The following is an 11693-nucleotide window of genomic DNA, read 5'->3' on the forward strand; positions in this document are numbered from 1 at the left end:
CCTCTCAGCGGTAGGAGTCTCAACAAATCTGGGGCCATATCTTAAAACCACCGAGGTTTATGAAAATATCAAGACTTATATCATGTTTTTGATATCTGAACCCCTGATTCTCTCCTTACGGCTAGTATCGGATCTGGGAGTGATGCCTTCACAGTATCCATAGTTAGATATATTCTGCAGGAGACATGTGACTTTTCAATGGGTTCCCATCACCCCTCACGACAGGAGGATGTGGGGTGGTATTAGAAGCAAATTCTAAATCTCCCATTCCTCTCTTCTGGAATTTTCCCATTGCCGTGAACCATGAAAAAAAACAACAAAAAAACATGGCACCGCGTGGTACCCAAGAAATGTAACAGGGAGCTTTTCCCTGACTCAAGAAATTTTATATTAAATTAGGATAATAAGAAATATATGGAGAGATACTTAAATGATATTAAATAAACATGTTAATATTTCATTTGAAGAGTAATAGGGTACATTTACTGAGTACTTAACTTACCACTTGTCAGCACGGTGCTCAGAGCTTCTTTGATCTTTCACGATTCTATGCCCTTTCACTCAAAGCGTGGTCCTCAGACGGGCAGCATTAACGTCACCTGGGTGCCTGTTAAAAATGCAGAGCTTTGGGCCCCAGCCCAGACCTCCTGAATCAGAATCTGCATTTTTAACAAGACCCCCAGGTGATTCATGTGCCCATGAAAGCTTTAACACACTGCTTTATGAAGTAGGCACCATTACCATCTGCCCGCGGAAACTTGCTGAAGGTGCACAATGTGGGGCTTGGCAGAGCCAGAATCCAGATCCAGGTCTGATGGGTTCCAAAGCCCCCCACGCTCTTGACAACGACTCCAAAATGCCTCCCAGTAATTCTCAGCACCATTTCAGCCAGGGCTTTGCCACATGGACAACTGTCGTCTGTTTACGGGGAGGTTGTGAAAGTCTTCCACGGTTCTGAAAAAAGAGGCTCAGGAACAGGTTTCTCCACCAAAGCAGCGCTGCTCCATCCTTGCCCAAATTGTTTAGCCCTCTGTTTCCCCTGAAAGATTGAAGAGTTCCTTAAGAGATGGGGCCATTGCCCTGTCTGTTTTCACAGCTCCAGAAATTAACACAGAAGCTGGCACGTAACACATGATCTGCTCCTTACGGGCTCGTTCATGAATCAACAATAGACCTGTTTGTTCAAGTGATCTGCATAGGTTGTGGACAGTTAACTGGAAGCTGATGTGATTTTGCAATAAGAGAAGGTGCACGGCTTTTCCCTGGCGTTTGTTACAAGTCCAGGATTTCAGCTGCAGAAAACCAAGGCACGGAGCTGTGCTTGGCTTGTCAGTGCGGCTTATCTCTCCATGCAGGCAGCCCCCAACCTCAGCCAAGCAATGGAACTTTCTGAGAAACGTTCTTTCGTTCCCGGCTCTGGAGCACAACTCCTCTGTGGCTATAATTAAACCCCACCCGATTTAGGAAGATCACGATCTGTGAAATGCCAGCGGGCTTGGGCCGCAGATCTCTGTGGTCCCTCCATTTCTTTTCTCTCTCTCTCTCTCTCTCTCTTTCTTTCTTTCTTTCTTTCTTTCTTTCTTTCTTCTTTCTAGTCTATTATATCTCATCTCTTCCTATTGAGAAATCTAAGGAGAGGGCATGGACACGGAGTAATGGTGAGGTTTGAGCCACCCGATGCCCCGGTTTGCCCAGGACAGACTCTGTTTATGTTTGGTAGTTATCAACAACATCCTCTTTCACTGTCAAAAACGTCTCTGTTTGGATGATAGATTAGATGGTCACCCTAGTCACTGGGGCCTCGTGATGCCCTGAAGTTACCTCAGGCCAGAACAGGGCCAGTCCCTCACACAGGGATCTGTTTTCTGAACTGGCAAGTCATCCATCGTGGGCAATTTCTGGAAGAATGGTCTTCCCGTCACCTGCTGCAGTCCGCCGCGGAACTGCCGGGGCCCCACCTTGGTCCTACTCAGTCAGAAGCAGGAGCTTCCTTTCCCCCAGGGCCTTAGTCCCCAGGACACATCCTCCCAACACTGGGCACCCAGAATCCTTAGTTTTCAGTCTCAAGGCCTCCAGCTTCCCAGCACCCCTCAGCAGTGGCCTGAAAACACCACCCTTCTTCTGCGCCCCACAGTGCTATTATTAGGTGGTCGAGTCAGAGACTAGAATTGCGATCCCCGGCGGCCCTTTGATCCCCCCAACGGAGGAGAGAATCGCCGGAAGGGACAGCCCAGCCTGAAGTTAGATAGTCCGGTTCTCTTTTCTCTGGGCTCCGGGGGACTGCAGGCCAGCAGGAAGGAGCTGAGCTATTCTTAGCCAAGGTGTGGGAGCCTGGCAGGAGCTTCAGGCACTGCCCCAAGGGTCAGAGACAGGAACTGGCCACCCACTTTGGCTGCTTCCCCCCCCCCCTTTCCTTTGGCTGCCCCTCACACAAGGAAATGACCACCACTCTCCCCTAACCCAGCAGCAACTATGGCTCAGACTTGGCCACCCCCTCGGTCCCCTCAGCAGCAAGCTTGTCTCGGCCTCCCTTGGACGGGTCAGTGTGTGGGTACAGTTAGAGATGGGAGGACGGTCTCAGTTCCTTCATGGAACCCTATCACTCCACAGATGCCAAGGCTGAGCTCCAGAGCGGGGGAGAGATTTGTCCAGGCCCACCTGGATACTCAGGGTCTGACCCAGAGCTCTAACCAGTGCCGGGCTGGGACACAAGCTATGGCAGCTATAAGGTTGGGCTGAGATTTCCAAGTGCCAGGCAGAAGGCATGGGCTATCGGTGACAACATCCTGCTAAGTCCTCAGAAAAATGGGAAAAAAAAAAAAAAAATAGGACAAGATCACCAATTGTGCTTTTGTAGAAAGGGTATTCTTTTGAGTTTATGCTCTTATGAACTTGAGGTTGGAAGAAAACGGCCTGATTTTTATGAAAACGACTGTGCTAGCACACGACAATCCCATGTCAGTCCCTAACATGAAAGCATCTCTTACTGATGCGTGAACTAAAAATATATATGTGAACCAATCAAGCAGAGAATACTGACCAGAAAATAAGGCCACGGTTCATTCCTTCATTCAGTAAATATCCAGAGGGTCCGCTGCTGGCCTGCGTCGTGCCAGGGCACAACATACACATGGCTTCGGCCCTCGTGTTGCTTACAGCCAGATGGGGATGACAAGGGACAAACAAGTAAACGCGTGACTGCGAAATGTGATGCGTGCTACAAATGAGCCTTTGAGAGGAGGGTGCTGTAAGAGAGAACAGAAGGGACCCAGTGGGGGGACTTAGTTTCCATCAGGTGTTCAGGGAAGACTAAAGGTTGAGGAACCATTTTAGAGAGAGCAATGAGGCAAGAGGAGCGAGCGGTCAAAGGGATGGCTCCAGTAGAGATATGGGGTTGGAAGAGCCCTTGGCAAGCTTCAGGGACCTGAGACAGCCGGTGTTGGGGAGAGTGGGCCAGGGGGCCCGATTCGGAGAGGAGGCAGGCACGGTGGAGGCCGGCCCCTTCAGATCTGATTGGTCCCCGTGAGGGGTTTAGCTTTTCCTGTAGAGCAAAGGGAAGTCATTGAAGCATTTTCAGCAGGGGGATGAAATGGCCCAGTTTTAATTTGAAACGTATTATCTCTGCCTGCTGTGTGAAGAATGAATGAATAGGGGAAACACAAGAATGGTCAGAGGGAGATCAGATTGGAGGCCACTTGTATTCCAAGTGAGAAATGCGGGAGATACAGAGAAGTAATAGACTTTCCTCAAGATTATGTTCTACTTGTAAGCAAACACACACACACACACACACACAATGAGTCAGATTATTTGGCACATTCAATACAGTCATATGTTTGGACACAGGGTTTTAGAGACAAGAGCTGAGAACACTCCAGGACCGGCCCTCTCCCTCTTCAGTTCTAATCCTCTGGCTTTGCTGTGGGGTCTTCAGATGGTCCTGTGCTCACTCCTCTAGGTCAGTACCTCCTCAGAGGAATCCGCCAGGCCCTGTCCCTGCTGTCCCCAACCGGTCCTCCCCAAGCTCCCCGGTTTGGATAGGGCCATCTCTAGAGAAAACCCACATCTGGGAAGCAGCTGCCTGGCCACTCTCACCAAATCATCATCTAATCCAGTTGAAGCTGGAGTGCAGGAAAAACATGAAGCCTGTCCAAGATGGGATCTGGGTAGAGTGTCAGGGGTACCACCCGATCTTTGGAGACATGCCTCCAGGGTAGCCCTGGGGACTTCAAGTGGCCTTTGTGCCTTCCTCTGATCCCTGCGAAACCAGATGTGTCCCACAGCTGCGTACCATCTGCTACCCTCCACCCCAGAGGAAGCTACAATTGGGGGGTTAAAGAAGTGAGGGGAAGACAGTGACTCTTCTTTGGCTCTGGAGGGTGAGTTATAGGAATGAGTCTAGACTTCCCACGAAGTAGGCAAATGGCCTGGAATCCATCTGCACCGTGGCTCCCCCAAAACTCTCTCCTGGCATGGAAAACAAATTGAAAGGAACCTCAGTGTCCTGGGGCTTTCAAACTCCTTTCCTACTAAGCTGTTCGTAGACTCCAGCTTAGAGACCTCCTCTCTCCTGTTGACTCTACTGCCTGCCCCTCTTCCTTCCTCCACACCCCAAGCACTTGCACCCCAAGTTTCCAAACGCGGATCATTAGAAGTCCCGCAGCATCTAGTCAGGCTGACATGCAAACCTCCCCAAAGGAAGAGAACTGTACTCCCATCCAGTAGATGATGTTATCAGCCCCCCTCCCTGAGCGCAGAAGCTTGGTGCGGCCCAGACATATGGATCTTTTTAGAGACTCATGCAATTTGGCAACCCCGTTTCACACCCTCCAAGGCCTGCTGCTCTGACATTGCTCTGCTGGGAGTGCACCGAGAGAGGGAATGCACAGCTCTTTTCAGGCCCTTGTATTCTTGTTCTTCCCTGGTCGTTTCTCCTGGCAACTCTCTACTCAATCTGGAAAACAAAAAGTGTTTCTCTCCTGGTTCAATCTTTGGCTGAAAACAGAAAGGAGCTGAGAGAGACAGAGAGAGAGAGAGAGAGAGAGAGAGAGAGAGAAGGAAAAGAGAAAGAGAGAGAGAAGGGACGAGGGAGGGAGAGAGAGAGAGAGAGATGAAAAAAAGGAAGAGCACAGAACTATACCAGTCAGTCTCCTAAGACAAAGACTAGGAGCTCCTCAACCAGCTACACACTCTGCCTTGCTCCTCCTCCTCCTCTTCTCCATCTCCAGCCACTCCAGGGAGGGCTATTTGCATCCCCCAAGTCTGTGTGGCTGGTGCTGCTGGATTGTGCAGTGCACAGCCTGAGCACTGTCTACTTCGACCCTGCCTCCTCCATCAGGTAATCCATCCTGAGCCCCCAGATGAGTACATTCTGCCTTGCTCTAGATGCTCCAAAATGATGAAAAATGCTTCTGTGGAGACCAAAAGATGTCTCTGAACCTTGGCAGGTTCACACTTGCCCCCCCTTTTCCCCCAGCCAGACACACAGGAGGCTGGCATGTCTCGGAGGGAAGGGAACTTTCTTGCTGCCCCTGGAAGAAAGAACGACTTCTCTGCTCAGAAAGCAGCAGCCAGAACGGCCAAGGAAAGTATTCTGGCACTCAGAGATCATCTCCCAGCATGAGACGTCTGGTGACCCCCAACTGGGGCATCTGCAAATTTTGAACCCTCAAGGGTGAGGAGGCCATCTTGGATGAAGAGGCTAAACTAGGAGGGTCCCCAAATTCACAGCAATTGGGTAGTCCTTGAGCCATTCTCCCACCCTCTGCCTCCAAAGTGGTCTCTTCCAGGCCCCAGGCCCAACTCAGAAGATGAGAAGTGAGAGAAGTGAGAAGTGAGGAATGCTTTGCCTTTTTCTTCCCGAACCAGGCCTGCACCAACCACCTTATTTTATTTTTGATGGTTTCAAGACAGAAAAGGCCTCTACACAAAGCGTAAGAGTCAATAGCTTGGGACAGATGTTTCCTTTCCAGCCACATTTTCCTGCCCCGAGTTAAAAATAGCTACCCTCTTTGCTTTGGCTTCCGTAAGATGTATGTTATTAATGCTCTCCATTTGGATTTCCAGAGACGAAGATTGATGGGCCCCTGGATTTTCAAGCCTATTGGCCCATGAACTAGATGCAACGTTGGGTGCGAGATGATCCAGCCCCTTGACAGAGGTTCCCTACACCTACCTTCAGGTAGCACCGCAGAGAATTTCCCACGTGAAGAAGGCAGTTTGCTAAGCAGCTCCACTTTTGTTTCTCCGTAAAGTCTTCCTCTTGGAATTTTCTTGAATCAGTTACACCCCGACCCCCAGGGTAGTCTGGGCCCCCTCTGATACTCTGGCTTGAATAGAAATATAAATACTGCCCAGCAGCATTCATGAGCAATGTTGAGATAGGCCTGCCTCATCAGGAAGATTTATTGAAAGCCTAGAAAACACACACACACACACACACACACACACACACACACATACACACACACACACACACAAGGGAAATGAGCAGAGACAATGCCAGAAGTGCAGACACACTCACATTAGCAAACAGTGGATGTCTGACCCACTCTCAGAGAGCTGCTTCCCAGGACTTAAAGGATCCTTACCCAAGTTGTTCTCACCACAGACACGTTTACCCTTTAGTCAGGCTGTGTTCAGGGATCACAAGGCTGCTGTCATAGACCATCCAGGTCCTGACAAAGCTAAAGGAAAGAACTATAACCTTTCACCTTCTCAAAATGAAAATAGTTTTGCTGATTATATTTGTTTGTAAAAGTAATGCATAGATGACTATTGTAAAACCCAAATGTACAGGTTGCCTACAGAAGTGGAGAAGAAAGTGATATTCACCCGTAACTTCATCACCAGAGACAACCATTGTGTATGCACGGGATGCATGTTATCGCTTCACACGCCGACCTTTCCCCTCTTCCCGCAATAAAATGGCATCACACTGTGACATGCTTTTATCTCCAGTTACGTATCACCAGCTCTTAATAGCTGCAGTAATGCACAGAAAAGCTGTGGATTGTGTGCAAGTCTAGCTGAAATGCTCCATCCTTTCTCTCTTACTCAGAAGCTTGTCCCTTAGGAGCAAAAACTGAGATGGGAGCCCCAGGCCAATGCTTGGAGGGGAGGGGGGAATGAGACATTACATTTTACGCCTCTTTTCTAATCATCATTTTTGCTTTTAATGATATCCTAAGGGGCCTGTGAAAGATGCCAACAGATGATCTCGGGCGCCTGCACTGGGTGGTCAGCCCAAGCTCATTCCCTTCTAAGGAACAGCCCCACCCATTCAAATGCAACTGAGGGATGTTACAACAACATCAGAATATTCTCGAACCTACTTAAAATATGCACGTGTGCATTTTAATGTATATATACACACGTATACATACAGAAGTAATTTGAAAACTTCTGTGAAAACTTCTGTGACTTAAATATTTGTAACAAATTAAGACACAGATTATTCACAAACAAGTAATGATACAGATTAAAAAGGGAACATACTCCAGATAAAGCACAGATTAATGAGACAAAAGGAATTTTATCAGTAACAATTTGAAGACTTTGATAAATATATAATTGCCTAGGAAAATAAGAACACTTGCTCAAGAAGAAATTTTTTTAAGCTGAGAGCTCATAGCAACTAATGGCAACAGTATTTTAAAATGGTCTCACACTAAATACCAGGTCCAAATGATTTCATAGGCAAGTTCTAACAAATCTTTAAGGAAGTAATCATAGCAATCTTATAAAAACTCTTCCTGAGAATAGAAAAAAAAAGAAAGAAAAGAAATACTCTCCAACTCATTTTAGAAGGACTTTATAACCCCAATACCAAAATCAAACAATGACAGAGTGATGGAGGAAAAAAATACAGGCTCATTTCATTTATGAATACAGAAGCAAAAATCATAAATAGAAGATTGGATTCACAAATTAAATTCTACAGTGTATAAAGATGATAATAAGCCATGTCAAAGTTGGCCTTAATGCAAAGTTGGTTTAATGGTAGAAAATCTATAAATGTAATTTACTATACTACCATATTAAAAGAGAAAAACCATATATCATTTCAATAGATCTAGGTAAGACATTTAAAGAAATCATAGTAAGTTCATTATTAAAGACAGAAATCTTTTAGTAAATGAAGAATAGAAGGGAATGTGTTTAGCATGAGACAAATTTAATAAAAAATTAAGCAAATGTAGTCCTAAGTGGGGAAACATTAGAATATTCGCCTTTAAGATCTGAAATGAGGCCAGGAAGTAGAAGATCACACAGCTTTAATCTTTGTGGTGGATGTTCCTGTCAGTACGTTAACTTAAAAAAAAATAATTCAGAAGAAGGATTGGAAAGAAAAAATGAAATTATCACTATCTGCAGTTGATATGATCATTTACATGGAAAACCCAAAGAATCTATAAATACTTAGAAATCGCAGGAGAATTTCACAAGGTAACTCAATAGAAGATGGATATAAAACAATGAATTGTATTTTCACACACCAGCAACAAAAATAATTAAGAAGAAGATACTGTTTATAATAGCATTAGAGGACATCAATCACCCAGGAATAAATCTAACAAAAGATGAATTAAAGCCACTACAGGAAAAATCATAAACTTTAATGAAGACCCAAACAATGGAGAGCTATGCCAAATTCATGGAAGGAAAGGTTTGGTTTTCTCCAAATTAATCTACAGAGAAGTTCTGATCAAAATCCAAAGGGCTGTTTCGGGGAAGAGCCTGATAAGCAGATTCTAAGGCATATGGAAGAGTAAAGAGCAGAGAACAGCCAGGCCACTTTTCTGAAGAGAATTTAGAGTCTCACTTGCCCTACCCATATCAGGACTTCCTTGAAGCTGCAGTAAATGAGGCAGTGGTAAATATACACACGGTGACCAATGGATAGAGTCCAGGAACAGGCCCATATTTATATAAAACGTTGGCATAGGGCAGAACGGCATTTCAGATCAGCATGGAAAGGAGAGGCTAGTCAGTAAACAGAGCTGGGAAAGTGGTTATCTGCATGAAAAATACATGGCACTGGATTAGGGCCAAGTATTTACCCCGAATCTCTTAGTCCCAACCCCACGCATCTATACTCTCCTCTACAATGCTGGATATATACACTGTGTGTTTGCCCCATTCTGTGAGAACATTCAATTCTTCTACAGAGGCCAAGGAAAGCAAACAAGATGGGCAAAATTCATCAGTTGTATTAACTACAGATAATAAGTAAGCAAGTCTTGTGAGACAGAGGCAGAATTCAGATGTGCTAAAAATAGGTAGCAAGTTTGTAATCTGCGAAGACATGTAAAAATAAAAGAAATGGCTGGGGGGGGGGGGAGCAGTGCACCTGGGTGGCTCATTGGTTAAGCTTCCAACTTCTGCTCGGGTCATGAACTCATAGTTTGTGATTTCGAGCCCCGCCTCAGGCTCCGTACTGACAGCTCAGAGCCTGGAGCCTGCTTCTGATTCTGTGTCTCCCTCTCTCTGCCCTCCCCCCCGCTCACACTCAGTGTATCTCTCTCTCTCTTTCTCTCAAAAATAAACATAAAAAGAAAGAAGAGGAATATACTGTAAAAAGGGTGGAACAACCAAGATTATTACTTACAGGTAGAAAGGGATAGAAACATTAAATCATAAATCACAGGGTAGACAGCATACCATTTAAGGGTTGACAGCCAGGTCATTATCTACCTAAATTGTCTACCTATTGGTGCCACCATTCTGACTCCTGTATGCTCTGCTTCAGAAATGCTGAAAAGGGACAGAACACGGACTAGCCATGTGAGCAGACCTGTGGCCAGGCCAATCTGTCCTCGCACCCCCCAATAGAGCAAGCATTGGTTGCGAAACAACTGGTTGCAACATTGGTTCCATCAATCTTCTATCTACTTATCCCTTACTGAACCTCAATTCTTGTCCTCATAACTACGCTATCAGAGCATAACACAAGAGAGTAGAGTCCATTCACCCTGCTTGCTTCCTATCCCAAGCAGGTTAACCTACCCCCACTCTTTCCTCTGGTTTCTGACTGTATGTTTTAAATGGGTTCAATAACCTTTGTGATCTGATCATCATAATTTGTCCTGAGCCTTCCTGGTCCGTGGTCTCTACAGCCTGCCTATGGCATACTTGGAGGCTAACACTACACGGGCCTAATTTCCCACAGGACACTGGGGCCAGGAATCTCTATGCCACATTTCCCAGACCCCCTTTTCAGTGGTTTTCTAGTTAGGTTGTGCCTAGAGGGTGCGCTGGAGAGAGAATGGGGGGCAGGAAGAGAAAAGAAGGGATTCACTTCTGACTTCAAGTCCTCACGGCCTCCCTGTGGCCTCCAAACACCTCTGCCACCCAGGCTTCCCCCCTGCCAAACTGGGGTTTAAACCCTGAGAGTTTTCAAAGAGCCAAAACAAGTTTGCAACATGGGAACAAGGTGCTGGTTCCAAAATATGAAACTGGAAAATCAAAATGAACAAAAGTTTTCTTAACCGTCTATAAAAGGTAAACTCGGCCAACTTGTAAACCACAATTCAACTCTTTAACACTTTTATAGAAACGTAATAAAGTTTGAATTACAAGAACCAAATGAAGAATGTACTTTAAAACTCAAAAAAATGTTTAGACCTTTGCCCTTATTTTTTTTTATACCAAAGAAGTCTATTTAGCATGGGATGGGGGGGCTATTTTAAATTGGTTGATATGACATGGAAGGGTTGGGGCTGGGGTGGGACGATGTCCCATGGTGAGGGTGGTCATAACCTAGAGGTTTATAAAGGGCCTGACAGAGCCTCTCACTCTGGATCTTTCTGTTGCACCCTCCACTATATGCCATGTAGGTAACTTCTCCTAGCACCAGCTTATGGGATGAAGCAGGGGGCAGAGACACCAAGGGGTAGCCAAGAAAGGCTAGAGCTTTGAAGATACTTGATAGCTCACCTCTATATGACTGTGAGGAAACATACGGCAGGGGCCCCAGGACGGACTTGTGTCCAGTGGCCTGCCTGAACCTGAGTTTGTGGGTGGTTGCCGCAAGCTCGTGTGTGCATGAAGTGGTGAGTCTCAACGACCTTGGAAAATAGGAAGGGTAGCCAGTTATCACCCAGTGTCATAGTTGTGGTGCAGACCAGAGAAGAACAGATCCGGTTTCTTAGAAGAACGGATGGGTCAGCCTCCCTTCCCTACACTCCTATTTTTCCTCTCTGAAGTCAGCCAGCCACTTTGCATGGAGCATGTCTTCTTTCTAAACTAGGGCTTCTTGAACTTAGTGTGCGTAAGAATCACGGAAAACGAAAGGAGACAAAAATACAGATTTGAACAGGTACATGCACCCCAACGTTTATAGCAGCATTATCAACAATAGCCAAACTATGGAGAGAGCCCAAATACCCATCAACTGATAAATGGGCAAAGAAGATATATAAAAATATATGTAATAGAATATTACCTAGCCATCAAAAAGAATGAATTATTGCCATTCGCACCAACGTGCTTGGAGCTGGAGTGTATTATGCTAAGTGAAATAAGTCAGTCAGAGAAAAACAAGTACCGTAGGATTTCACTCATGTGTGGAATTTAAGAAACAAAAGAGATGAACATATGGGAGGGGGAAAAAAGAGAGGGAAACAAACCATAAGAGACCCTTAAGGATAGAGAAACTGAGGGTTGATGGAGGGAGGGTGGGGTGGGGGTGA

Source organism: Panthera leo, chromosome F3 (assembly GCF_018350215.1).
Source record: "Panthera leo isolate Ple1 chromosome F3, P.leo_Ple1_pat1.1, whole genome shotgun sequence".
NCBI lineage: Eukaryota > Metazoa > Chordata > Mammalia > Carnivora > Felidae > Panthera > Panthera leo.